General features: G+C 41.9%; 4 pseudogenes; 3 read left to right on the forward strand and 1 right to left on the reverse strand.

The window, feature by feature from the left end:
* Positions 1-25,603, forward strand: part of LOC130514483 (interferon-induced very large GTPase 1-like) — a 74,466-nt pseudogene that overhangs the window by 42,317 nt on the left and 6,546 nt on the right.
* On the forward strand, positions 70-5,104 carry LOC130514485 (interferon-induced very large GTPase 1-like; annotated as a pseudogene).
* LOC130514486 (interferon-induced very large GTPase 1-like) lies at positions 12,008-17,281 on the forward strand (annotated as a pseudogene).
* Positions 17,827-25,019, reverse strand: LOC130514497 (galectin-1-like; annotated as a pseudogene).

Consider the following 25,603-nt stretch of genomic DNA (forward strand, 5'->3'; position numbering starts at 1 on the left):
AGGTTCAGACTTCAGATGGTTCATCACGTTAAACTGTTCCTGTCTCATCTCGTTCTGACTTTGTCATAATCACATTTTAAATATGTTTCAGATTCTTTACATCCAGCTATGGATGAAACCAGGAGAAAGGTAAAAAAAAAAACCCTCTAAATTCAGACACAGGAACAGTTCATTCACATTCTGCAGTATTGTGCTACCTCGGGCTTCACAACATGCACAATTCTCTGCTTATTTGTAGCAGTTGCTCAAGTCGCCTGATGAGTCTACTATGAAGACACCAGAAGCTGAATTCTCCAGTCTCCTGGGAAGACTTTGCCTTCAAGAGAAGTACAGACAGAAGCTGACTCCTGCTGACTTCCTTAAAATACGTCCACCTCTGAAACAGGAGCCTGGCACATGTGAGAAGGATGTTGTTCTTATGTTTTCACAGAAGTTGATGTTGTTAGACTACACAGCCAGATATATTCCTATCACACAAGATGATCCAGATCCAGGACAGTCAGATCTTGTTCCACAGTCCAGCACTGTTGAGGCAGAAAAAGATGTTTTTGCTGCATTTCTTTGTGTGCCAGACAGTAGTGAGTCAAAACAGCAAAGTGTGCATCCCATGGACATACAAATGGCACTTTTTCACTGCTCAGACAGCTTTTTAAAGCAGAATCTAATAACTAAATTATCCCAGTGTCAGTACGCCCTACCTTTGCTTGTTCCTGACCCAGTCACGATGGATATCCAATGTCCATTGTGGACTTTCAGACAAATAAAGAAAACATGGAAAACAACAGGAAACCAAGATAATTCAAACACTGTCACATTGAAGACTGTGCCAATCTGCAACGCCAAGACACCCATGGTATCATTTTTCCGCCTGGGTTCACTGTCGCTCTCCAAGTCTCAGCTGATAAACAATTTGATCAGCAGCCGTCATAACACCTTCTACCACAGAGACTGCCAGGGAAGCACCAAAACTCGCCATTTGATGGAAGGAGTAGCAGAGATTGCCTGGTACTGCCCTGCTGGTAAATCCAACGATGCGTTCACTGACTGCACTGCTTTCTGTAACCTTCACGGTGATGCTCGGCTTCTGGAAAAGCAGCGCAGCATACTGAGTGAAAAATCCTCAGTCACTGTTGTTCTCATCTCTGCTCGGAGTGAAAGTGACAGAAAGTTTATCGAAGACCTCATGAAGTCTACAAAGCCTCTAATTTTACTCATTGTTGAAGAGAAATCCAATACTGTTCAGTTCACCAAGGGGAAGTATTCAATTGGTCTGAAAGACAGAGGCCAGTCAAATGTTTCTGAAGAGTTGAAAAGAATCATTCAAAATATTCTAGCTGGACCCCATGATTCCTTTCAGCTTGAGTCCATGGCTACGGTCTCTGGAATCAGGTTGGATGAAGAAGACGAAGCCTGCCAAAAGGGAAAAGCTGCTGCAGAGAAGGTGATGGATTTAATCAAGGGACATGATGTTTCTGCGATTAAAGAGAAATTCCTCACTTGTCAAGGTGAAACGTGGCAGAAGTGGTGTGACACAAACAAGAAACAGTATCGCCTCAAAGACCAAGCTGAGATGGATAAAAGCCAAAAGCAGCAGAAACTGAAAGAAATTAGAAAAAAACAATGTAGGAATTTTTGTGAACTTGTAAATGTATTTGTTGAAGGCATCTCATCTCTGACACCCAGTGAGAAAGAGTATTTCCTGAAATGGACCCAGCTCTTCATAGACGACCTCACCACAGAGAATGTCTCTTCAATTCTCCAAAACTATGATGGCACATGGTCAGAGGTGTTGATGTTGAAAGAGAAAACTGAGCAGTCCGATCAGCTCAGAGCAAAGCAACAGGAGCTTGAACAAATATCAGAGAAACTACATAAAGCAACGTTCGGCTTGGAGCACATCTATAGAGAAATGGGTCAGATCTATGAAGCCCATGCATCTCTGCAGAAACAACCACTGACAGGACAAACAGACTGGTCCCAGTACCCTGAACTGGCTGCAGAGCTGATGATATCAGGGCACCCAATCGAGCTGATGGATGGTGATGCAGGTCATGTGCCTATAACATGGATCCCAAGACTTTTAGAAGAAGTCATCCAAAAACTGGGTGACAAGAGTTTTTTTGTTTTGTCCGTTTTAGGCATCCAGAGCAGTGGAAAATCAACAATGCTGAATGCCATGTTTGGATTACAGTTTGCAGTGAGTGCTGGCAGATGCACAAAAGGTGCATTTATGCAGCTGCTCAAAGTGTCAGACGAGATGAGGGACCTCCTGAAGTTTGATTATGTTCTGGTGGTGGACACTGAAGGACTTCGTGCTCTTGAGCTAGCAGGTGATAGTACTCTTCATCGTGACAATGAACTGGCCACATTTGTCGTAGGTCTGGGAAACATGACACTGATCAACGTCTTTGGAGAGAACCCCTCTGAGATGCAAGATGTTTTGGAAATTGTCATCCAGGCTTTCATGAGGATGAAGGTCGTTAAACTTTCTCCCAGCTGTGTGTTTGTTCACCAGAATGTTGCAGATGTAGCAGCTGCAGAAAAGAGCATGGAGGGAAGGCGACGTCTGCAAGAAAAACTGGACAAGATGGTTCAACTAGCTGCAGAAGAGGAGGTTTATGACGCTCAAAGCTTCAGTAGTGTCATTTCATTTAATGTGCATGAAGATGTCAAATACTTTGCCCAGTTGTGGGAGGGAAGCCCACCCATGGCTCCTCCCAATCCAGGTTACAGTGAAAGCATCCAAGATCTGAAGAACTTTATCATCTCTAGAGCTTCACAGTCCACTGGGATTACTTTATCACAGTTCAAAAGCAAAGTTCAGGACCTGTGGAATGCTCTGTTGAATGAAAACTTTGTTTTCAGCTTCAAGAACACTTATGAAATATCAGTGTACAGAAAACTTGAGGTAGCGTATGGGAACTGGACCTGGACCCTGAGAAACAAGATGTTGGATGTTGAAAACCAGCTTTATGTTAAAATTGAAAATGGAACAGTTGACAAAATCAGTGACCATGATCTTCATAACCAACTCATGAAGCAAAGCATGGGAAAAATAACAAAAGTCTGACAGATTATTTTGACAAGGATGGAGACAGTGAAGTACTGGCTCAGTGGCGAAGCCGGTTTGAGACCAAAATCAAAGAGTTTCTTGATGGAATGGTGGAGCAAGTTGCAAAAAAATTAAATGCTGTTATCCAACAGAAAGAAGCTTGTAAAAAACTTGATGAAAGGAAGACAGAGCTTGAGAAAAACCTGCTACAGAAGAGCAAAGAGCTCGCTCTGACGTTGAAGGACAAAGATGAAGAGGAACTTCAGAAACACTTTAACTCTCTTTGGACTGAATGGATTTCAGAACTAACAGCACACATAAAAACGATTGCCAATATCAACATAGCAGACGATGTAACAGTCGTTCTGATGGAGCTCGGTTTTGAATGGAAAATGATTGATCAAAAAAGACCAGCGGCAGTTACAAAAAAATCCCAGAGGCTGGAAATTACAGCTGTTATGTGACTAGAAAGCACAATAATCAAGACAAACGCCAAGTAACTAAATTTGTACAGAAAGTTATGAATGGGTTAAACAATGTATCAGCGGAGGTCTTTCTAATGAGGAACAGAAACTGATCAGAGACTTGATCAGTGCCGTTGAAGAAGAGGCTCTCACAACAATACAAGCCAAACAAGTGGCAATAACAGGCTATAATATTACATACTTGCATGAAGTAGGCAAAAATGTAATAAAAGCAGTGGAAGCCTTGACTCTGGGAAGAAATTCACTCTGAACAAAGAGTTTAGTATTGAGCTGGTTTTGTATGTATGTGACAGATTAAAGAGCTGGCTCGAAGACTCCCACAAAGAATTCAAACACAACAACGATGTATACATTTATGCTGAAAGCAAGAAACCACAATTCTCTAAAGCTTTCAAAGCCTTCTGCAAAGACAGCTCATCATCTGTGGTCTTTGGAGGATTGATCTGTGACCAACTGAAGGGTTCCACCATCGAGGCCTCCTGTATCGACTCAGCCACAAATCTAGCTGATGAGATGAGATGTAACCATCCAGTGTTCAATGGGAACAGGAGGAACCTGGAGAAGCACATGATGAAATTGTTGGCTGAGGATGAAGACTTTGATGGTTTCATGACCTACATCCATACACCGAAGAAATATATGAAGACATTCATTGGAAAAGAAGTAGAGAAATACATCAAAGTCAAGAGAGATAAGGTACAAAATATTCTCAGGAGGAATGTTGAAAACATCACAAAGCTTCTGATAAAAGCTTTGCACGATGCAACAAAAGCAGTAAAAACACAGAGAGGAAACATTGAGATGTGGGTGAAAGAATTTTCCAGGCTGACTGAGCATAAGGTTAAATTGAGTATTAGTTGTGAAGGTTTCAGTGACATTGACAATTTGACTTTCTTGAAGAGCAGATAAAACAGGTCTCACATCCAACAAGGAGATGATGGGAGATCTCTCACCTGATGACATCAAGAAATACAGGCTGCAGCCTGATCAGATCCTGATTGACCAGCTGTGTAACTGCTGCTGGGTCACTTGTCCATTCTGTTCAGCTGTTTGCACCAACACGGTAAAGGACCACAGTCCTGACAAACACAGCGCCCCTTTTCACAGACCCAATGGGGTCAACGGTAGAAGGTATCGTGGCACAAAAATTTTTGTCGTTGAATCCTGCACAACTTTGGTTGCGAGTGACCGTGCCTTCTACCCCTCATCATGATTCAGATGTGACCATACCTTACAAACAATATCAAACAGCTGGAGAGAGATATGCCTCATGGGAGATTACTTCTGATGGATCATTGCTGCCTTTTTGGAAATGGTTCACCTATCGATTTCAAAAGGAGCTTGAGAATCACTACGACTTACGTTTCACTAGGAAAGGAGAAATCCCCAATAACTGGGGAGAAATTAAGAAAGAAGATGCCATCAAAAGTCTGGATGAACTGTAGCCTCAAACACAAGCCTATGGTGGAGAACTGGAGGGTTGGTTGAAATCGTGGAGCAACAGCAACGCTGAGCATGAAGCTATTCTCCAGTCTTTTGATGCAGAGTGGAAGGGAAGAGAAAACTGCTGACAAAATACTTTTGTTTCCCTTTACAGCAGTATACATTCTTCATATAAAGCCTGCTTTAGAAGTGTTGCTATGACGATGTCTTGAAAAAATTCTATGTAAATTCTATAAAAATTGGATGTAAATTGAGTGACAGGATGTGACAAAATGATTCGAAAATGTTGAGTTTCAAAATTCATGTATGATATTTTGCTTTGAATGAAAAGGCAAAATGTTTTGGCTTCATTAAAGAAAGATAAGAGATTCCTCTCTTTTGATTTGCTGGACTTTAAATCTAGTTTGCAATTGTGCTTAAATTAAATAATCACCTTTGTGTTAGTTTTTGTTCTCATCTTTCATCAAATTGGAAGGATCTTAGAAATCTGTTTTTTCTAGTTTTACACTTGTTTTTGTGTTCAGTTGTATTCAGAACTATAAAGTCACTTGCTGTCATCAGTAAATGTTAATCATCATGTTAATAATTCCAACATGTTGGCTTCACCTGCAGGTGAGGATCAAAGTGGGCAGGATGAAATATTATCCTCATTATTATCCTCAACAGTTTAAAGGCTGTAAAATTAGGAACATTTTCAATAATAAATATATTACAGAATAATTCAAGTGTTGATTGATTTCTTTTTTACACACATTTTCTGTTGATATAAGAGCTGTCAGATTAATCAGGGATTGTGCTTTTTTTACATTTCTTCCCTATTTTATTGGATTGGGGATGGATGGAAATGAAAGTGAACAGTTCAGCACTGATGTCCTTCAGCAAGGCCTCTACACCACCAGCCTCCTGCAAACATCAAGCATCGAGCATGGCTGGACACAGATTTGAACGGACCCACAAGATGCTGCCACCAACTCCTTTTTGACTCTTTTAGTTCTGATTGAAGGGGTTTTAGCTAAGGTCTCAGCTTTTGATAAACTGATGAGTTAAATGTATTTTTAGTCAGCTCAAATTTCAACCTGCTCGGATCCACTGGTAAAAAATACACATACACATTTGTGTATGAGTAAATATTCAGTGATCAAAATCAGAACTCAGCTTGGTTCAAATTTGACAGACCCTGTAAAATCGAACCTACAATGTCATTGTATTTTTTTCTTGTCCTATTTAGCTCCTTTTTGATCAACTACTTGGCTTAAAAAGGAAACACACAACGATCTGAGATTTAAATGGTTTATGTTTCTCTGTCCTTGTGAATATTTTATGGAACTGTAACCATCTAAATCCTGTTAGTGATTATTGCCCTCCAGTGGAAGAGTCTGACCATGTAAGTATCTCTTAGCAGATCTTAAAAGATGTCAGTTTGAAGTCTCCACCAATCCTGATGTAACTGATGACATCAACACTCTCCTGGTTTGGAAACTTGAATTCATGGTCATCGGGAATTTCCACTTCAACACATCTCCAGCCAGCTTCAACACAATCTGAAGAAGAAGAAACAGAATAAATTAGAATGAAATGAGGTCCTGCTCCAGGCTGGTTATCACTATGTGATTGAGGGAATAGGTCTGCATTTCTTTCTATAAACTGTGGCAGCTTTTAGGACAAAACATGACAACAATTCTCAACAAATCTCTCTTACCTTGACTTCCTTGCCTCTGTGTAAGAGGTTGGGTATTTCGCGTCTCTCTTCACCCCAACACCCAGCTGTCTTTGAGTTAAAAACCAGAACAGATTGTGAGGGCGAAGTTTTGGTCACCCGCGCTGTTCGTTCACTAGACTCAGATCAACCACGCAAACAACAGGAGGCCTTGCAAGAGAGCTGACGAGCAGTTCAAGCTTCCTCTCTCAACTCCGTCCGTTTGCTGCTCGCTCTCCTCTTTTATTTGGTGCACACAAGATTTATGTCAATCTGACCTCATGATTCCTTCTCCTCCTATCTCTACGACTTCCTCGTGTCCTTGAACATGGTACCTCTCAGCTTCAATACTTGATCCAAACACTCATACATTCCTTTTAATTAAACATTCTAAATCTACTTACTATACTTACTATAGCATTGAAACGATAATAGTAATAACAACAATAATTCTTTTCACACAGATCCATCAGCGTTGTCATGGAAACAAGGGTTAAAATGGAGTGCCAGGTCATTTGCATCATTGCCAAGGTCAATATGGAACCTGGTTTGATCCCAAATTAGATCATTAAAGTGTTGGAAATATATCTATGAAAGTATACTAGGTGTGTTTGTTTTACCTGTCTGCATCATGCAAAACAAACCCCTTAATCTTCAGCTGATCTCCAGTTCTCAGAATCACATCCTTTAATTCAAGTTGCTGTAGACATAGATATTAACGTTTGTTTTACCAACATTGTTTTATAAGCTCAAACGAAGTCATAAACAGTCAAGCATCAAGCAGACATGAGAAAAATACATCTATAAGCAATTTTAAAAAACAACGGTATAATTATTATATATTTTTACAAATACTGTACCATGCTCATTTTGGGTGTGGTTTGGACCTCTGGAGATATGGAAGTAGTTGATGGCAGCAGCAATATGTCCTAGACAGCAATATTGTACTTTTGAGACTGATGTTTTTCTCACTATATAGGGGGAGGAACAAGCTCCTCTGAAGAGATTCTATGCATCTTTCTTTCCTTAAGACAGTTAATTGGATCATTTATTTCAGAACAACACTATACAATCATTGTTATTTTCCTGCCAATCAGTTGATCTGATAATGATTAACACAGAAAACGCTGTAAAAATGTCGCCTGTTTACCCGTGGATGCTATTTTGTTGCAAAAACTTTGTTACATTTGCATTGAGTTGTTCTTTATCTTTGATTAATGTCCAATGTCTCCCCTCTTGTGGTCAATACGGTAAACTGTTCCTCAACTCCAAGGCCACGCCCTTTACTTCCGGTATTAAAACGTAACAAAACAGTCGAATCGGTCGAAAAGGACACAATTTCTGAACATTCATCATAAACATTATTTCGTAACATTAACGTTTTTCCTGCTTGTAACCACCTAGAGGAAATATATATGTATATGGAACTACATCAAATGTTGACAAAATAATGAAAGAAAATAATTTTTTAAAGTCTGCTAGAATACTTACAAATTTATTACTGAACTGTTACAAACCAAACTTGTTTCTTTAAAAAAATAAAAACCTTCATGAGTTTGTCAATACTTGTAGTTTTCTTACAGAAAACTCCCGCTATGTTTCAGGAAGTGACGTAGGAGAATATTAGGAACTGTCAGTGGATACAGAAAGTAAATATAATTCCTACTAGAGCAGACATATCATTAATTACATTTTGCTTCGACCGATTCAGGGGTGTTAATCGCGGGCAAATAACCAATTTAAGGTAAACAGTTAATATTTTTGTATTAGTGCATGCTTGGAATTTGACTTCGCACTTGCTAGCAACTAGTCAAACAGTTTATTCTATCGTTGATTGTAAAAGAAATATACATAAATCGTAATTATATTCTACAGTTGCGTTTGTGACTGTGAGGCCATGCTAGTGCTAATAATCGGCGGAGTCCTGTATTTGTTTAATATGGATTATTTCTCCTTGTTATCGAGTGATTAGAATTTCCCGAGTATTCAATTTTAAAGAAGTTTAAATAAAAGTGAAACCAACACACGGCGCACCCACGAACGTTGAGAAAACAGGAAGTGACGCAATACATTTCCCAACGGAAGCATGCCCGACCCTGCTTAGCTTCCCACTAAAGTCACTAAAGTTGTACATATAAAATAATCACCATCTGAGTTTAATCGGTGCTGAAGGCACACGATAGAGAAGGGGGTACTGTCATTCAACAGACTAACTTCATGTTATCTTAAAGTCTTTTTGGATGGATGAAAAAGTGTTAAGGTTTCGGTTTTTACAGGACCCGAAAGCAGGCAAAACGCAGTGATAAAATCCAAAAACGAGTCTTTATTTAACAAAATCAAACTGGCAATCCTCCTGGACCGCAGGGAAGCACTCGTCCAGTCTTCCGGGGCGCACAAAGAGCTCCAGAGCGGACCCAACACAGGAGTCAAGTCCTGCGCGTTCTCTAGTCCAGCAGGGCGGCGTGGAGACCTCAAACGAGCTGGGCTGGGCTGGGCTGGGCTGGCTGGGTAGGCGCCCCCTCCCAGGCTTATCCGGGTGGGCGCAGTAGAAGTCTCGGAGGAGGCTGTTGTCCAGTATGAAACGGCGGGGGACCCACGATCGCGTACCCCTCCCAGTCGACCAGGAACTGGAACTCTCGTCCTCGGTGACGGACGTCCAGGATGCTCCGGACTGTGTCGGCAGGCCCCCCATCCACAACACGAGGGAGGGACCAGATCCGACTCAGCGACCGGCTTCACCTTGGAGACGTGGAAACTTTTATGTGACAACATGGGCTTTCTGCTTATCTGACTATCTTAACTAGGTTAACTAGTCTTGAATGATCAGAATTTGTTTGAAATCCTAAAGAGCAAGAATGGCATCAATTGGAAAAGATGAAAAGAGATTGATTGTAGAGATTTACTGTTTTCTATATAATATGTGTGGTCAAAGGCAGGTGAGGAAGATATAAAAAACATAGTTTATCAGCCTACATAAAAAAGACCTTGTGAAGCCTCCAAAACCCCTAATTTTACTTATTCTTGAAGAGAAATCTAATGCTGTTGAGTTCACCAAGGGGAAGTATAGAATTACTCTGAAAGACAGAGGCCCCATGATTCCTTTCAGCTTGAGTCCATGGGTGAGGTCTCTGGAATCAGGTCGGATGAAGTCTGCAAAAAGGGAAAAGCTTCTGCAAAGAAGGTGATGGATTTAATCAAGGAACATGATGTTTCTGAGATTAAAGACAAATTCCTTCTTTGTCGAGGTGATCTGTGGCAGACTGAAAAATTAGTGACAGTGACCCTGCAACAATAAAAAAAATTAACAGTTTTCATTTACAAAAGTAAAGCTAACAATATAATGAAGTTATTTTTTAATAAAATGTGTGTCCCAGAGGCAGAATTTGAATGTGCAAATAATGCCGTTAAGTGCTGCTGATCAAATGCTGAATAATCTACTCTGTTCAGTTTATTTTTTTATAGTCTGATGTGTTATTAACTTTGAAAAATAGTTCTTGAACTATCTCTCATGAGACTGAATTGACTGTCATGATCTGCCTATAAATGACATCCAGAACCACAGCCAACTGGGAAACGGTTGAACTGAGCTTTACGTGGATCCACTTCCCATCTTTTTCTGAACCTTTTATTGTGTATTTAGGCTCTCCCTCCCCAAAATCCAGTGTTTCCTCTCACCTGTTTTGAACCATTTCTCTCCACATTCTGGTCTTTACCAGAGCGTTACAAGTCAATTTTGTTTAAAGGTTAACTTGTATTTTACAGGAGGTGACCCACTGGTGCTCCAGGACTTATGGGATTCTAAAATCAAGATGTCTTCAAGTGACAAAGGTAATTTTTGAAGTTTTAAAAACTATTGTACACCTCAGTTACATCAGTGTAGTGATGAAATAGTAAAAGTATTGAAGTCAATATATAAAGTTGAGATTTATTAAGTTTATTTTATTTTTCTTCTGTATATTAAGATCAAAGTTCTCTGTGTATTTTGTTTCAGTGGCAGCTGAACTCACACTTGTGTTAGTTGGTGACACCAATTCCATGAAAACAGGATCACAAAACATCTTATTTGACCATGACAAGCAAGCAAATGTGGAGCAGATTTCAGAGAGACTGTACGACTTATGTGGTCGTCACATCTCAGTCATTAATCTGCTCGGTCACCAAAACAGTGAAACGTGTCAGTTGAATAAAGGCGTTCATGCCTTTATTTTACTGGTGTCCAACAGTCATCATGAAAGCTCTTATAGAGCAGGACGTCAGTGGTTAGAGAAAGCTTTTGGAGAGGAATCGTTGCCATATTTGCTGACAGTTGTGACTCACGAGTCTGATGAACAATGTAAAAGTGCGTTGACAAACCTGAAAAGAGACGATAGTTTTAATGACAAAAGATACCACACATGCAAAAAAGGTATGACAGACCAACAGAAATGGTGACACTGTTGGAAAAGGTAGACGTCATGGTCCAAGAAAATAATCCCAGCTGTTACACCCGACCCAAGTGTGAGGGAGCCCATGAAGAAGACAAGATCAAGTCCTCAGAGTTCCAGGGAAATCAACAAGGTAAGTTCAAGAGAGAGAGAGAGAGAGAGAGAGAGAGAGAGAGAGAGAGATAATAAGTGTGAATTACTCAGTTGCATTGAGCAGCAAAAACAATCCCTCCAGCAATGTAATTAAAACTAATCTAAAAAGAATCTCAAATTTCACTGCAACTTTTTAAGAGAGGTGCCAGAAAATCCACCATTTTGGACAGCAACAATCAGGTTGGACTGTTAATATTGAGACACTTTCCCATTAAGGTAAATCAAACGTTCGTTGAGTCTTGAAAATAAGCTGTGGCTTGAATCTCCTGCAAAGGTCACTGTTACACATGTATTACATGGTAATAAAGTCAGTATCAACAAAGGTTCAGACTTCAGATGGTTCATCACGTTAAACTGTTCCTGTCTCATCTCGTTCTGACTTTGTAATAATCACATTTTAAATATGTTTCAGATTCTTTACATCCAGCTATGGATGAAACCAGGAGAAAGGTAAAAAAAAAAACCCTCTAAATTCAGACACAGGAACAGTTCATTCACATTCTGCAGTATTGTGCTACCTCGGGCTTCACAACATGCACAATTCTCTGCTTATTTGTAGCAGCTGCCCAAGTCGTCTGATGAGTCTACTATGAAGACACCAGAAGCTGAATTCTCCAGTCTCCTGGGAAGACTTTGCCTTCAAGACAAGTACAGACAGAAGCTGACTCCTGCTGACTTCCTTAAAATACGTCCACCTCTGAAACAGGAGCCTGGCGCATGTGAGAAGGATGTTGTTCTTATGTTTTCACACAGAGGTTGATGTTGTTAGACTACACAGCCAGATATATTCCTATCACACAAGATGATCCAGATCCAGGACAGTCAGATCTTGTTCCACAGTCCAGCACTGTTGAGGCAGAAAAAGATGTTTTTGCTGCATTTCTTTGTGTGCCAGACAGTAGTGAATCAAAACAGCAAAGTGTGCATCCCATGGACATACAAATGGCACTTTTTCACTGCTCAGACAGCTTTTTAAAGCAGAATCTAATAACTAAATTATCCCAGTGTCAGTACGCCCTACCTTTGCTTGTTCCTGACCCAGTCACGATGGATATCCAATGTCCATTGTGGACTTTCAGACAAATAAAGAAAACAGGAAACAACAGGAAACCAAGATAATTCAAACACTGTCACATTGAAGACTGTGCCAATCTGCAACGCCAAGACACCCATGGTGTCATTTTTCCGCCTGGGTTCACTGTCGCTCTCCAAGTCTCAGCTGATAAACAATTTGATCAGCAGCCGTCATAACACCTTCTACCACAGAGACTGCCAGGGAAGCACCAAAACTCGCCATTTGATGGAAGGAGTAGCAGAGATTGCCTGGTACTGCCCTGCTGGTAAATCCAACGATGCGTTCACTGACTGCACTGCTTTCTGTAACCTTCACGGTGATGCTCGGCTTCTGGAAAAGCAGCGCAGCATACTGAGTGAAAAATCCTCAGTCACTGTTGTTCTCATCTCTGCTCGGAGTGAAAGTGACAGAAACTTTATCGAAGACCTCATGAAGTCTACAAAGCCTCTAATTTTACTTATTGTTGAAGAGAAATCCAATACTGTTCAGTTCACCAAGGGGAAGTATTCAATTGGTCTGAAAGACAGAGGCCAGTCAAATGTTTCTGAAGAGTTGAAAAGAATCATTCAAAATATTCTAGCTGGACCCCATGATTCCTTTCAGCTTGAGTCCATGGCTACGGTCTCTGGAATCAGGCTGGATGAAGAAGACGAAGCCTGCCAAAAGGGAAAAGCTGCTGCACAGAAGGTGATGGATTTAATCAAGGGACGTGATTTTCTGCGATTAAAGAGAAATTCCTCACTTGTCAAGGTGAAATGTGGCAGAAGTGGTGTGACACAAACAAGAAACAGTATCGCCTCAAAGACCAAGCTGAGATGGATAAAAGCCAAAAGCAGCAGAAACTGAAAGAAATTAGAAAAAAACAATGTAGGAATTTTTGTGGTGAACTTGTAAATGTATTTGTTGAAGGCATCTCATCTCTGACGCCCAGTGAGAAAGAGTATTTCCTGAAATGGACCCAGCTCTTCATAGACGACCTCACCACAGAGAATGTCTCTTCAATTCTCCAAACTATGATGGCACATGGTCAGAGGTGTTGATGTTGAAAGAGAAAACTGAGCAGTCCGATCAGCTCAGAGCAAAGCAACAGGAGCTTGAACAAATATCAGAGAAACTACATAAAGCAACGTTCGGCTTGGAGCACATCTATAGAGAAATGGGTCAGATCTATGAAGCCCATGCATCTCTGCAGAAACAACCACTGACAGGACAAACAGACTGGTCCCAGTACCCTGAACTGGCTGCAGAGCTGATGATATCAGGGCACCCAATCGAGCTGATGGATGGTGATGCAGGTCATGTGCCTATAACATGGATCCCAAGACTTTTAGAAGAAGTCATCCAAAAACTGGGTGACAAGAGAGTTTTTGTTTTGTCCGTTTTAGGCATCCAGAGCAGTGGAAAATCAACAATGCTGAATGCCATGTTTGGATTACAGTTTGCAGTGAGTGTTGGCAGATGCACAAAAGGTGCATTTATGCAGCTGCTCAAAGTGTCAGACGAGCTGAGGGACCTCCTGAAGTTTGATTATGTTCTGGTGGTGGACACTGAAGGACTTCGTGCTCTTGAGCTAGCAGGTGATAGTACTCTTCATCGTGACAATGAACTGGCCACATTTGTCGTAGGTCTGGGAAACATGACACTGATCAACGTCTTTGGAGAGAACCCCTCTGAGATGCAAGATGTTTTGCAAATTGTCGTCCAGGCTTTCATGAGGATGAAGGTCGTTAAACTTTCTCCCAGCTGTGTGTTTGTTCACCAGAATGTTGCAGATGTAGCAGCTGCAGAAAAGAGCATGGAGGGAAGGCGACGTCTGCAAGAAAAACTGGACAAGATGGTTCAACTAGCTGCAGAAGAGGAGGTTTATGACGCTCAAAGCTTCAGTAGAGTCATTTCATTTAATGTGCAGGAAGATGTCAAATACTTTGCCCAGTTGTGGGAGGGAAGCCCACCCATGGCTCCTCCCAATCCAGGTTACAGTGAAAGCATCCAAGATCTGAAGAACTTTATCATCTCTAAAGCTTCACAGTCCACTGGGATTACTTTATCACAGTTCAAAAGCAAAGTTCAGGACCTGTGGAATGCTCTGTTGAATGAAAACTTTGTTTTCAGCTTCAAGAACACTTATGAAATATCAGTGTACAGAAGACTTGAGGTAGCGTATGGGAACTGGACCTGGACCCTGAGAAACAAGATGTTGGCTGTTGAAAACCAGCTTTACGTCAAAATTGAAAATGGAACAGTTGACAAAATCAGTCACCATGATCTTCATAACCAACTCAACGAAGCATGTGAAAAAATAACAAAAAGTATGACAGATTATTTTGACAAGGATGGAGACAGTGAAGTACTGGCTCAGTGGCGAAGCCGGTTTGAGACCAAAATCAAAGAGTTTCTTGATGGAATGGTGGAGCAAGTTGCTAAAAAATTAAATGCTGTTATCCAACAGAAAGAAGCTTGTAAAAAACTTGATGAAAGGAAGACAGAGCTTGAGAAAAACTGCTACAGAAGAGCAAAGAGCTCGCTGTGACGTTAAAGGACAAAGATGAAGAGGAACTACAGAAACACTTTAACTCTCTTTGGACTGAATGGATTTCAGAACTAACAGCACACATAAAACCGATTGCCAATATCAACATAGCAGAAGATGTAACAGACGTTCTGATGGAGCTCGGTTTTGAATGGCAAATGATTAATCAAAAAAAGACCAGCAGCAGTTACAACAAAATCCCAGAGGCTGGAAATTACAGCTGTTATGTGACTAGAAAGCACAATAATCAAGACGAAGGCCAATTAAATTATGTACAGCAAGGTTATAAACGGGCTAAACAACTTTTCATGGGAGGAGGTCTTTCTAATGAGGAACAGAAACTGATCAGAGACTTGATCAGTGCCGTTGAAGAAGAGGCTCTCACAACAATACAAGCCAAACAAGTGGCAATAACAGGCTATAATATTACATACTTGCAAGAAGTAGGCAAAAATGTAATAAAAGCAGTGGAAGCCTTTCACTCTGGGAAGAAATTCACTCTGAACAAAGAGTTTATTATTAAGCTGGTTTTGTATGTATGTGACAGATTAAAGAGCTGGCTCGAAGACTCCCACAAAAAATTCAAACACAACAACGATGTATCCATTTATGCTGATAGCAAGAAATCACAATTCTTTAAAGCTTTCAAAGCCTTCTGCAAAGACAGCTCATCATCTGTGGTCTTTGGAGGATTGATCTGTGACCAACTGAAGGATTCCACCATCGAGGCCTCCTGTATCGACTCAGCCACAAATCTAGCTGATGAGATGAGATGTAACCATCCAGTGTTCAATGGGAACAGGACGAACCTGGAGAAGCACATGCTGAAATTGTTGGCTGAGAATGAAGACTTTGTTGGTTTCATGACCTACATCGATACACCGAAGAAATATATGGAGACATTCATTAGAAAAGAAGTAAAGAAATACATCAAAGACAATAGAGATAAGGTACAAAATATTGCCAGGAGGAATGTTGAAAACATCACAGAGCTTCTGATAAAAGCTTTGCACGATGCGACAAAAGCAGTAAAAACACAGAGAGGAAACATTGAGATGTGGGTGAAAGAATTTTCCAGGCTGACTCAGCATAAGGTTAAATTGAGTATTAGTTGTGAAGGTTTCAGTGACATAGACAATTTTGACTTTCTTGAAGAGCAGATAGAAACAGGTCTCACATCCAACAAGGAGATGATGGGAGATCTCTCACCTGATGAGATCAAGAAATACAGGCTGCAGCCTGATCAGATCCTGATTGACCAGCTGTGTAACTGCTGCTGGGTCACTTGTCCATTCTGTTCAGCTGTTTGCACCAACACGGTAAAGGACCACAGTCCTGACAAACACAGCGCCCCTTTTCACAGACCCAATGGGGTCAACGGTAGAAAGTATCGTGGCACAAACAATTTTGTCGTTGAATCCTGCACAACTTTGGTTGCGAGTGACCGTGCCTTCTACCCTCATCATGATTCAGATGTGACCATACCTTACAAACAATATCAAACAGCTGGAGAGAGACATGCCTCATGGGAGATTACTTCTGATGGATCATTGCTGCCTTTTTGGAAATGGTTCACCTATCGATTTCAAAAGGAGCTTGAGAAGCGCTTCGACTTATGTTTCACTGAGAAAGGAGAAATCCCCAATAACTGGGGAGAAATTAAGAAAGAAGATGCCATCAAAAGTCTGGATGAACTGTAGCCTCAAACACAAGCCTATGGTGGAGAACTGGAGGGTTGGTTGAAATCTTGGAGCAACAGCAACACTGAGCATGAAGCTATTCTCCAGTCTTTTGATGCAGAGTGGAAGGGAAGAGAAAACTGCTGACAAAATACTTTTGTTTCCCTTTACAGCAGTATACATTCTTCATATAAAGCTGCTTTAGAAGTGTTGCTATGATGATGTCTTGAAAAAATTCTATGTAAATTCTATAAAAATTGGATGTAAATTGAGTGACAGGATGTGACAAAATGATTTGAAAATGTTGAGTTTCAAAATTCATGTATGATGTTTTGCTTTGAATGAAAAGGCAAAATGTTTTGGCTTCATTAAAGAAAGATAAGAGATTCCTCTCTTTTGATTTGCTGGACTTTAAATCTAGTTTGCAATTGTGCTTAAATTAAATAATCACCTTTGTGTTAGTTTTTGTTCTCATCTTTCATCAAATTGGGAAGGATCTTAGAATTCTGTTTTTTCTAGTTTTACACTTGTTTTTGTGTTCAGTTGTATTCAGAACTATAAAGTCACTTGCTGTCATCAGTAAATGTTAATCATCATGTTAATAATTCCAACATGTTGGCTTCACCTGCAGGTGAGGATCAAAGTGGGCAGGATGAAATATTATCCTCATTATTATCATCAACAGTTTCAAGGCTGTAAAATTAGGAACATTTTCAATAATAAATATATTACAGAATAATTAAAGTGTTGATTGATTTCTTTTTTACACACATTTTCTGTTGATATAAGAGCTGTCAGATTAATCAGGATTGTCCTTTTTTTTACATTTCTTCCCTATTTTATTGGATTGGGGATGGATGGAAATGAAAGTGAACAGTTCAGCACTGATGTCCTTCAGCAAGGCCTCTACACCACCAGCCTCCTGCAGACATCAAGCATCGAGCATGGCTGGACACAGATTTGAACGGACCCACAAGATGCTACCAACTTCCTTTTTGACTCTTTTAGTTCTGATTGAAGGGGTTTAGCTAAGGTCTCAGCTTTTGATAAACTGACGAGTTAAATGTATTTTTTAGTCAGCTCAAATTTCAACCTGCTCGGGATCCACTGGTAAAAAATACACATACACATTTGTGTATGAGCAAATATTCAGTGATCAAAAGCAGAACTCAACTTGGTTCAAATTTGACAGACCCTCTAAAATTGAACCTACAATGTCATTTTTTCTTGTCCTATTTAGCTCCTTTTTGATCAACTACTTGGCTTAAAAAAGGAAACACACAACGATCTGAGATTTAAATGGTTTATGTTTCTCTGTCCTTGTGAATATTTTATGGAACTGTAACCATCTAAATGCTGTTAGTGATTATTGCCCTCCAGTGGAAGAGTCTGATCATGTAAGTATCTCTTAGCAGATCTTAAAAGATGTCAGTTTGAAGTCTCCACCAATCCTGATGTAACTGATGACATCAACACTCTCCTGGTTTGGAAACTTGAATTCATGGTCATCGAATTTCCACTTCAAACACATCTCCAGCCAGCTTCAACACAATCTGAAGAAGAAGAAAACAGAATAAATTAGAATGAAATGAGGTTCTGCTCCAGGCTGGTTATCACTATGTGATTGAGGGAATAGGTCTGCATTTCTTTCTATGAACTGTGGCAGCTTTTAGGACAAAACATGACAACAATTCTCAACAAATCTCTCTTACCTTGACTTCCTTGCCTCTGTGTAAGGGGTTGGGTATTTCCCTTCTCTCTTCACCCCAACACCTAGCTGTCTTTGAGTTAAAAACCAGAACAGATCCATCAGCGTTGTCATGGAAACGAGGGTTAAAATGGAGTGCCAGGTCATTTGCATCATTGCCAAGGTCAATATGGAACCTGGTTTGATCCCAAATTAGATCATTAAAGTGCTGGAAATACATCTATGAAAGTATACTAGGTGTGTTTGTTTTACCTGTCTGCATCATGCAAAACAACAACCCTTAATCTTCAGCTGATCTCCAGTTCTCAGCATCACATCCTTTAATTCAAGTTGCTGTAGACATAGATATTAACCTTTGTTTTACCAACATTGTTTTATAAGCTCAAACGAAGTCATAAACAGTCAAGCATCAAGCAGACATGAGAAAAATACATCTATAACCACTTTTTAAAAAACAACTGTATAATTATTATATATTTTTAAAAAATACTGTACTATGCTCATTTTGGGTGTGGTTCAGACCTCTGGAGATATGGAAGCAGTTGATGGCAGCAGCAATACGTCCTAGACAGCAATATTGTACTTTTGAGACTGATGTTTTTCTCACTATATAGGGGGAGAAACAACAGCTCCTCTGAAGAGATTCTATGCATCTTTCTTTCCTTACGACAGTTAATTGGATCATTTATTTCAGAACAACATAATCTATATAATCATTGTTATTTTCCTGCCAATCAGTTGATCTGATAATGATTAACACATAAAACGCTGTAAAAATGTCGCCTGTTTACCCTTGGATGCTATTTTATTGCAAAAACTTTATTATTTGCATTGAGTTGTTCTTTATCTTTGATTAATGTAAAATGTCTCCCCTCTTGTGGTCAATACGGTAAACTGTTCCTCAACTCCAAGGCCACGCCCTTTACTTCCGGTATTAAAACGTAACAAAACAGTCGAATGGGTCGAAAAGGACACAATTTTTGAACATTCATGATAAACATTATTTCGTAACATGAACCTTTTTCCTGCTTGTAACCACCTAGAGGAAATATATATGTATATGGAACTACATCAAAATTCTGTTCGCCATCCATTTCTCTTCCATGAACCCAAATCTCTATGTACAACAAAATAACCAAAAGCAGAATCAGTATAAATATTTACAGGTTTGCCTGGCGCCGCTGCCAGTGCCTTTTGCAACGCCACCAACTCCGCTCTCTGTGCTGATGCTGGCTCAACCTTCCCTGAGACCACCTTGATAAATCTCTCACCTTCTCTCATCACAACTGCAAACCCTGCTCTTAATCCCTCATCCGTTTTGTGACAGCTTCCATCTATGTACAAATCTATGGCACCTTCGATCGGAGTTACTTTGGTGTCCGGCCGTGCTTTCGCCACTTGGTGTGTTTCTTGGATGCAGTCATGTTGTTCTTCACCGTCTGACATGCACTTTGCCATATTTATCTTAGAGTTCTGAAATGTTAAGTATGGTTGTGTTAGGGTGTCTACTGCTGTCTTTTCTCTTCCAGGAGTGATGTTGAATGCTGAGGATGCCACAAAAGCTGACACCGCATGACTGGTGTTAATAATCAATGAGTGTTTTTGAACCACCTTGTCGATCTTTTGTACCAATTTTGCTAGTGCTGCTGCGTACCTTGTACATGGTGGTGCTTTCTGCTCAATTGGGTCAAGAATGATGCTGTAATAACCTAGTACCATCCTTTCCCCCTGTTGTAGCTGATAAAGGCAGGCTGCTGCCGTAGTTTGTTTATCAGCTACATCCAAGAAAAATGGTGCGGCATAGTTTGGTTTATTTAGCGCTGCTGCATTGGCCAATAATTGTCTAATGTCATCGAAAGCAACCTGAGCTTCCGGTGTCCACTCTAAGTGTGACTGGAGATTCCCCACACCCTGTTCCTTCATCAAAGCCCGTAGTGGTGCGGTGTGTATGTATATTGTTGTCCCCTGTATGTGAATGCAAAAATGGGTTGCAATTTAGGGTGCAAAGGGAGGCAGAAAAATGCGTTAGCCAGATCGATGACCGTGAACCACTGGTGTTCTGGTGTAAGTGGTCCCAATGTGGTGGCTGGATTGGGGACTGGTTGGGGTGATTCTTTGACTAGGGCGTTGATGGCCCTAAGGTCGTGTGCCATCCTATAGGGTTGCCCATCTGCCTTTAGAACGGGTAGGATTGGAGTGTTCCAAGGTGAGGAGGTTGGGTAAATGACACCTGCAGCTAATAAGCCATTCACAGTGTCCTCAGTGCCAGGCTGTGCTTCTGTTTTTATAGGCTATTGTGGGATAAACACTGGGTCTGTCATGTCAATTTGAAAGGTGACTGGGGCTGTCTGAACGAGACCCACATCTGCCTGATGATTGACCCACATGTGGGGAGGCAGATCCGTAAGGGCAACCTCTGTCTCTCGGTCATTAGAATCTTCCGCCCCATGATGTCGTTGGAGTTGTCGGTGTTGGAGGACCACAGCTATCTCACAGCTAATTTTAATGAATCCTAATTTAAGATGGCTCATGGAGGTCCACAAATCTCTGAGTTCCAGTGACACCCAATCTTTGACTGTATTGGCTTCAGCAACCATAGGTCCCAAGGCCTTAGCCTGTCCTCCCATCGCTACGGCTAGTGTGATGTGTGGTGCTGAATCAGTACCCATCTTGTAATGTTGGAGTTGTTCTGGTGTAAGATGCACTGGTGCGGCCACACCCTGCGGTCCCAGGACGATGCCAGATACAGACACCACCCAATGCTGCCCATCCAGACTAGAGTTGAACCATTCTTGATATGTCAGGTCATTATCTTTATCATAAAAAAGCGTCACATGTGGGGGGTCTGGAGGTGGCGAACAGGCCCAAAACTCCCTGATGAGGGGGCCCCACGTGCGAAACGCAGCCATGAGCGGGTTGTCCACAGGTCCCGTAAGAAGTCCCCAATAAATGTCAGCAGTGAGGAGGTCCCCGGGGTTTTCTGTGCCCAGCCACAGAAGAGTCTGAGTGTGTGCAGCCTTGTCGGAGCAGTGGAAGGATTCGCCATTGCGGAAGGTGATGACGGTCCCCCCGCCTTGATCAATGTCAATGTTGCAGCCCAAAAGTGTGAAAATGTCTCGCCCCAGAAGGTTAACAGGACAATCAGGACCATAGAGAAACGTGTGGCTGAAAGATTGTGCTCCTATTCGAACATCCAATGGGGCAGTTCGTTGCATGTACAGGCATCAGCCTTCCACTCCCCTTAGTGGCACCTGCTCCGATGACAATGGTGGATCAGTTCCATGTTGCAGTGCAGACCATGTTGCACCCGTGTCCACTAGAAACAGTTTTTCAACACCATCCACCATCAGAGGAAGGAGGGGCTCGGCCAGGTTCCCTCCAGTGCCAGCTGGACCCCTCTACGGGTACATTCCTCGTCCTTGAGGCGGGCCCCATCTGGGCTCGCCCCCATTTTGAGTCTCTTGGACCCCTCTTCCGGGACCTCTCCGAGCCCTGCAGTCCCTCGCCCAGTGTCCGAACCTACCGCAGTTGCCACACCTGTCACCCGGGCGTGGACCCCTCCGCACACCCCATCGTCCCCCACGGTTCTGTCCCCATTGATTAATTGAGGGTGTGGCCTGATGTGTCATCCCCTGAAAAGCCGCCATTGGCGAGGCCTGAGCTCCTCCTGAGTTCTTTTTGCTTGTTTGTTTAACCTGTTCTAGCTGAATGTGTACCAAGCTGTTAGCTGCTGCTTGTTGTGATTGTGCTTGTTGGTGTATTTTCTCCCAGTGTTTCTGTAGCAGGGTGACGAGACACTGTGACCACTGGGACCATGGTGATCTAGCCATTAAAGGATTATCTAAAAGTTTTTCTTTTACTGGTGGTGGAACATTATTCAATAGTTTATCTTTGAGCATCACCATCGCGGGAGTATTATCAACTGGGGGCTCCCCCGTCATCTGTACCCATTTCTGGCGAGCCTCGTGTAACCAAGTCTCTGGACTCACAGAACCATCATCCTTCCAGCGATGGGAAAAATCTTCGATAGCCGCCACGCTAATTGGGAAGTGTAATCTCAGTGCATCACAGAAAGCGCCGATGTGGTCTGCAAATGGTGTAGTGTCTGGTGCTCTGTTTCCCCCCGTACTGAGGTGCCTGCCAGCTGCTCCACCCCGGCCAGCTTTTCTAATCCAACACATGCAGCTACAACCATGCGGACATCCCCCAGTGCTAAGGGCACGCCCATTGTCAGTGCCTTGAAGGCTGCTATCCACGGTGCTGCTCCATTGGGAAGCGAGGGCAGCTCCAGCCTCAGGGCTGATAAATCCTGCAGTTTCCATGGTTTATACTGCGGGGCTCCCCCGCCTTGACTGGCCACCAGGGGGTATTGTCCTCCCACAGCTTCCTCCACTCGTGACCTGGTTACAGGTCCACCTCCCTGGGTGGGAGGGGCTGGAGTTTCTGATTGACTCGTGGCCCCGCCCTGTGGGGGGTTTCCCCACATGCGTTGGGGCCGCCTGCTGTGGAGGCGGCTCCCAGTTGAGCGTCAGCCCGTCACATGCCTTCACTCCGCCTCCAGTGCCTTCTTCCTCATCCTCATCCTCACTCTCTTCCTCATCCTTACGTTTACGCCTGCCTTTCTTCCGTGCCTTAGCTCCACCCTCGTCTCGGGCCTTCACCAACATGTTCTCAATTCTCACTATCCGACGGTTCATGTCGTCCGATGCACTCTTCTGGTTTTTTTGTTCCTCTATCATGCTCCGCTGCGCAGCCAACCATCCATCGTCCTGTCCGCCCTCCTGTGTCGGACAGGACGAACGGGTTAACTGAAGACAAAGGTTGTTCAAACTCTCCCACTGTCAGCCATAATTCAGACCGCTCCTCCAGAACCAAGAGAAACGTCTACAAATTTGGACCAATCTGTCCAAAAACCTCGTTTATTTTTTTAAATTTCAACGATCAACACAGTTCACTTGACATCATTCAGCACTTTCGATTTAACAGGCAGTGCTTACCTCTTTAGTCAGGCGCCTTTTCCGGATGATGTCAAGGACCGGTCGATCTGGGCCTTCGACGCGCGCGCCCGTCCTACTCTCCTCTGGAGCAGATCACGTCGGGGTCACCAAATTGTCGTCGAAATCTTCAGAAGTGTACTCAGACAGGCGCACGACCCTTCTCACATTTATCCATGAAACTACTCTACTTTAATTAAAATAGCTATAGCATAAAAGGCAATTCGCGATATTTTACAACAAACTACATCAAAATTTGACAAAATAATGAAAGAAATATTTTTTTAAAGTCTGCTAGAATACTTACAAATTTATTACTGAACTGTTACAAACCAAACGTGGTTCTTTAAAAAATAAAAACCTTCATGAGTTTGTCAATACTTGTAGTTTTCTTACAGAAAACTCCCTCTATGTTTCAGGAAGTGACATAGGAGAATATTAGGAACTGTCAGTGGATAAAGAAAGTACATATAATTCCTACTAGAGCAGACATATCATACATTACATTTTGCTTCGACCGATTCAGGGGTGTTAATCGCGGGCAAATAACCAATTTAAGGTAAACAGTTAATATTTTTGGATTAGTGCATGCTTGGAATTTGACTTCGCACTTGCTAGCAGCTAGTCAAACAGTTTATTCTATCGTTGATTGTAAAAGAAATATACATAAATAGTAATTATATTCTACAGTTGTGTTTGTGACGGTGAGGCCATGCTAGTGCTAATAATCGGCGGAGTCCTGTTTTTTTTAATATGGATTATTTCTCCTTGTTGTTATCGAGTGATTAGAATTTCCCGAGTATTCAATTTTAAAGAAGTTTAAATAAAAGTGAAACCAACACACAGCGCACCCACGAACATTGAGAAGACAGGAAGTGACGCAATACGTTACCAACGGAAGCAGGCCCGACCCTGCTTAGCTTCCCACTAAAGTTGTACATATAAAATAATCACCATCTGAGTTTAATCGGTGCTGAAGGCACACGATAGAGAAGGGGGGTACTGTCATTCAACAGACTAACTTCATGTTATCTTAAAGTCTTTTTGGATGGATGAAAAAGTGTTAAGGTTTCGGTTTTTACAGGACCCGAAAGCAGGCAAAACGCAGTGATAAAAAGTCCAAAAACTAGTCTTTATTTAACAAAATCAAACCGGCAATCCTCCTGGACCGCAGGGAAGCACTCGTCCAGTCTTCCGGGGCGCACAAAGAGCTCCAGAGCGGACCCAACGCAGGAGTCAAGTCCTGCGCATTCTCTAGTCCAGCAGGGCGGCGTGGAGACCTCAAACGAGCTGGGCTGGGGTGGGGTGGGGTGGGGGAAACACCCAAACTCTCCGACGGTAGGGCAGGCGCCCTCCCAGGCTTATCCGGGTGGGCGCAGTAGAAGTCTCGGAGGAGGCTGTTGTCCAGTATGAAACGGCGGGGGACCCACGATCGCGTACCCCTCCCAGTCGACCAGGAACTGGAACTCTCGTCCTCGGTGACGGACGTCCAGGATGCTCCGGACTGTGTCGGCAGGCCCCCCATCCACAACACGGGGGCGGGGACCAGATCCGACTCAGCGACCGGCTTCACCTTGGAGACGTGGAAACTTTTATGTGACAACATGGGCTTTCTGCTTATCTGACTATCTTAACTAGGTTAACTAGTCTTGAATGATCAGAATTTGTTTGAAATCCTAAAGAGCAAGAATGGCATAAATTGGAAAAGATGAAAAGAGATTGATTGTAGAGATTTACTGTTTTCTATATAATATGTGTGGTCAAAGGCAGGTGAGGAAGATGTAAAAAAAATAGTTTATCAGCCTACATAAAAAAGACCTTGTGAAGCCTCCAAAAACCCCTAATTTTACTTATTCTTGAGGAGAAATCTAATGCTGTTGAGTTCACCAAGGGGAAGTATAGAATTACTCTGAAAGACAGAGACCCCATGATTCCTTTCAGCTTGAGTCCAGGGGTGAGGTCTCTGGAATCAGGTCGGATGAAGTCTGCAAAAAGGGAAAAGCTTCTGCAAAGAAGGTGATGGATTTAATCAAGGAACATGATGTTTCTGAGATTAAAGACAAATTCCTTCTTTGTCGAGGTGATCTGTGGCAGACTGAAAAATTAGTGACAGTGACCCTGCAACAATAAAAAAATTAACAGTTTTCATTTACAAAAGTAAAGCTAACATATAATGAAGTTATTTTTTAATAAAATGTGTGTCCCAGAGGCAGAATTTGAATGTGCAAATAATGCCGTTAAGTGCTGCTGATCAAATGCTGAATAATCTACTCTGTTCAGTTTATTTATTTATTAGTCTGATGTGTTATTAACTTTGAAAAATAGTTCTTGAACTATCTCTCATGAGACTGAATTGACTGTCAT

This window comes from Takifugu flavidus, chromosome 18 (genome assembly GCF_003711565.1).
Source record: "Takifugu flavidus isolate HTHZ2018 chromosome 18, ASM371156v2, whole genome shotgun sequence".
NCBI lineage: Eukaryota > Metazoa > Chordata > Actinopteri > Tetraodontiformes > Tetraodontidae > Takifugu > Takifugu flavidus.